Source organism: Brassica rapa, unplaced genomic scaffold (genome assembly GCF_000309985.2).
Source record: "Brassica rapa cultivar Chiifu-401-42 unplaced genomic scaffold, CAAS_Brap_v3.01 Scaffold0908, whole genome shotgun sequence".
Classification (NCBI taxonomy): Eukaryota; Viridiplantae; Streptophyta; class Magnoliopsida; order Brassicales; family Brassicaceae; genus Brassica; species Brassica rapa.
In genome coordinates, this window is record NW_022610844.1 from 35,001 (window position 1) to 39,000 (window position 4,000).

At 47.1% G+C, this 4,000-nt stretch overlaps 1 non-coding gene and 1 pseudogene across 1 annotated transcript; both read right to left on the reverse strand.

The window, feature by feature from the left end:
* Window positions 1–1,271, reverse strand: part of LOC117131420 — a 4,836-nt pseudogene extending 3,565 nt beyond the window's left edge.
* A 190-nt stretch (window positions 1,272–1,461) lies between these two features.
* Window positions 1,462–1,617, reverse strand: LOC117131418. The gene has a single exon (XR_004454608.1). It is a non-coding gene; the product is annotated as a 5.8S ribosomal RNA (ribosomal RNA).
* Window positions 1,618–4,000: the final 2,383 nt, after the last annotated feature.

Consider the following 4,000-nt stretch of genomic DNA (forward strand, 5'->3'; position numbering starts at 1 on the left):
TCGCTACGTAGCGACCGAGCTTGGCTCAGGCTCGGTCGCTACGTAGCGACCGAGCGAGACGGTAGCGACCGAGCTTGGCTCGAGCTCGGTCGCTACGTAGCGACCGAGCGAGACGGATGCTCGGTCGCTACGTAGCGACCGAGCTTGGCTCGGGCTCGGTCGCTATGTAGCTACCGAGCGAGACGGATGCTCGGTCGCTACGTAGCGACCGAGCTTGGCTCGGGCTCGGTCGCTATGTAGCGACCGAGCGAGACGGACGCTCGGTCGCTATGTAGCGACCGAGCTTGGCTTGGGCTCGGTCGCTACGTAGCCACCGAGCGGGACGGACGCTCGGTCGCTATGTAGCGACCAAGCTTGGCTCGAGCTCGGTCGCTACGTAGCGACCGAGCTGTGTGCATGCTTGGTCGCCGCGTATCGATCGAGCTTGGCTTGTCCGCGGTCTGATTTCCATACTCGAGCTTGTCCGCGGCCGATTTAGATACATGTCTGTTGCCTTCGGACAATCGGTATTTAGTGGTTCGATTGAGATTTGGACGATATTTTACTGCAAGGCTCTTCGTAAAGATATCTTTACGAAGATTACTTTTCGTAAAAACGTTTATGCTGATTTTTACGGACTTTCAGACATTGATTCCGTCGTGACCGATTTTGACCCCAACAACGCAGTTGCCGTGGCACACCGTGAGGTGCGTGCTGCAGACCACGATTAATGCAGTGACGTCTCCGCGGGCGTAACAAAAGCTCGGGCTTAGGTCACCACCTTAATCCGCGTTGGTCCACGGCCTGAATCGATCGGCAGTCCGGATTGCTCCGTTCCGCATCCGACCGGGATGAATCGCCGGCCCCCATCTGCTTCCCTCCCGACAATTTCAAGCACTGTTTGACTCTCTTTTCAAAGTCCTTTTCATCTTTACCTCGCGGTACTTGTTCGCTATCGATCTCTCGCCCATATTTAGCCTTGGACAGAATTTACCGCCCTATTGGGGCTGCATTCCAAAACAACCCGACTCGTAGACAATGCCTCGTGGTGCGACAGGGTCCGGGCACGACGGGGCTCTCACCCTCTCTGGCGCCCCTTTCCAGGGAACTTGGGCCCAGTCCATCGTTGAGGACGCTTCTCCAGACTACAATTCAAACGCCAAAGACGTCCGATTTTCAAGCTGGGCTCTTTCCGGTTCGCTTGCCGTTACTAAGGGAATCTTGTTAGTTTCTTTTCTTATGCTTATTGAAATGCTTAAACTCAGCGGGTGATCCCGCCTGACCTGGGGTCGCGTTGAGGACTTTGGGTCATCAAGAGCTTTTGGACCGGATTGTTTGACTATATGACGAGAACTGAATTCACCACTGCATGTCAAGACGATCATGGCGTCCTTAGCTCAGATTTGGCCAACCGCGTGCAGTAACACACGGGAGATCAGCTTCCGTCCCATATCCTCGAGAGGATGGGGGGACAACGATTTGTGACACCCAGGCAGACGTGCCCTCGGCCAGAAGGCTTGGGGCCCAACTTGCGTTCAAAGACTCGATGGTTAACGGGATTCTGCAATTCACACCAAGTATCGCATTTTGCTACGTTTTTCATCGATGCGATAGCCGAGATATCCATTGCCGAGAGTCGTTTTAGACTTTACATTGCAGCACTGCTTCCGAACAAACACTATCTCCGGGTTGGCGAAAGCAGGCTGTTTAGTTGCATTTTCCTTGACACTTTTCGTGCTGGGGTTTGGTGATATCCGGAAGCTATGCATACGATCCACCCAAAACTGAAGTCTTGGGCATGGATGAACGCATAACCACGGAATCGGCAGGCACAGTAAGAAACCGGCCTACCGAGAGTGATGTTTCATCGTTCTCAGGTCGTTCTGTTTCCAGGGTACGACAATGATCCTTCTGCAGGTTCACCTACGGAAACCTTGTTATGACTTCTCCTCCCTTTAAATGATAAGGTTTAGTGGACTTCTCGGGACGTCGCAGACGGCGAACCACCCATGTCGCCGCGATCCAAACACTTCACCGGATCATTCAATCGGTAGGAGCGACGGGCGGTGTGTACAAAGGGCAGGGACGTAGTCAGCGCGAGCTGATGACTCGCGCTTACTAGGAATTCCCCGTTGAAGACCAGCAATTGCAATGATCTATCCCCATCACGATGATATTTCAAAGATTACCCGGGCCTGTCGGCCAAGGTGTGAACTCATTGAATACATCAGTGTATCGCACGTGCGGCCCAGAACATCTAAGGGCATCGCAGACCTGTTATTGCCTCAAACTTCCTTGGCCGAAACGGCCATAGTCCCTCTAAGAAGCCGGCCGTGAAGGGATGCCTCCACGTAGCTAGTTAGCAGGCTGAGGTCTCGTTCATTAACGGAATTAACCAGACAAATCACTCCACCAACTAAGAACGGCCATGCACCACCACCCATAGAATCAAGAAAGAGCTCTCAGTCTGTCAATTCTAACTATGTCTGGGCCTGGTAAGTTTCCTCGTGTTGAGTCAAATTAAGCCGCAGGCTCCACTCCTGGTGGTGCCCTTCCATCAATTCCTTTAAGTTTAAGCCTTGCAACCATACTCCCCCCGGAACCCAAAAACTTTGATTTCTCATAAGGTACCAGCGGAGTCCTAAAAGCAACATCCGCTGATCCCTGGTCGGCATCGTTTATGGTTGAGACTAAGACGGTATCTGATGGTCTTCGAGCCCCCAACTTGCGTTCTTGATTAATGAAAACATCCTTGGCAAATGCTTTCGCAGTTGTTCGTCTTTCATAAATCCAAAAATTTCACCTCTGACTATGAAATACGAATGCCCCCGACTGTGACACCCCCGATTGTAGATAACCGGAAATGACACGGTCGATGTTCCCTGATGGTTGACCCGAGTTTCTCGAAATAAATCTGATCACCTTAGACCAACAACCAAAGAACACAGACACTCCTATCAGATATTACTCTAGGCTTTTCAACCCGATAAAGCAATATTCGATAGTTAGTTCATCCCGGACAAGGACTAATATCATTTGAGAACTCGTGATTTATAAACATCTTTTATACATTATTTATTTACTTTAAACATCTTACAAACTGTTATAGTTTACCCTACGGCCTATCGCCCAACAACGTGTTAAGTAAATATACATCAAAACGTACGTTGCAAGGACAACAAAATACTACCGCTGGTTGGCCGCTCCTTCCGTCCAAAAGAGTAAAGTGTCTCCCGCCTAAGGGTTACCTGCACACACGAATGAGTCATGAGCAACTAGTTTACTCAGTGAATCTAGAATCACAACACAATCAATAATAAACCAAACAATTATCAAATGCATATACATGATCATGAAAGTACTAGTACTATACTTTAATATCAATCATCATTGTGAATTCTTATTTTAAACATCACTTCCACAACACCCGCCCGTTACCATAAGCATATAATACAATATATATACTAGACCCGAGAAACCACTAAGGCTAACCGAGACTAGTGAGTTAGCATCACCATCATTGTCGAATGTCCGATATGAACAATCCGACACTGCATCGTCATGCAGTACACGGTCTCCAGGGAGCTACCCCATCATCGTGTCTTCATGACTTTTTTCCATTCGCAGGACCAAGTCACGGTAATGCGGGGACATTAGTGATAGTGAATATAACTAGACTTCACATGATTTTACTTCCATAATCGTTCCAAAAGAAATCCATAAATAATCCTTAATTAATCATAATTAACTCCTAATTAGTCCTAGATTAGTCTTTAATTAATCTCATATTAATATTTAATTAATCCAAGATTAGTACTTAATTAATCATGATTACTCTTTAATTAATTTCAGATTAATTCTTAATTAAACGAAGATTAATTCTTAATTAAACCATGATTATTTCATAGTTAAGATTAGTACTTGTGAACAAGTACTAAGATGAGGATTAACCTTACTTTAACATTTTGATCACTCTTATGTATAGTTCACAATAAGTAAACATAACACAATTCTTATAAAC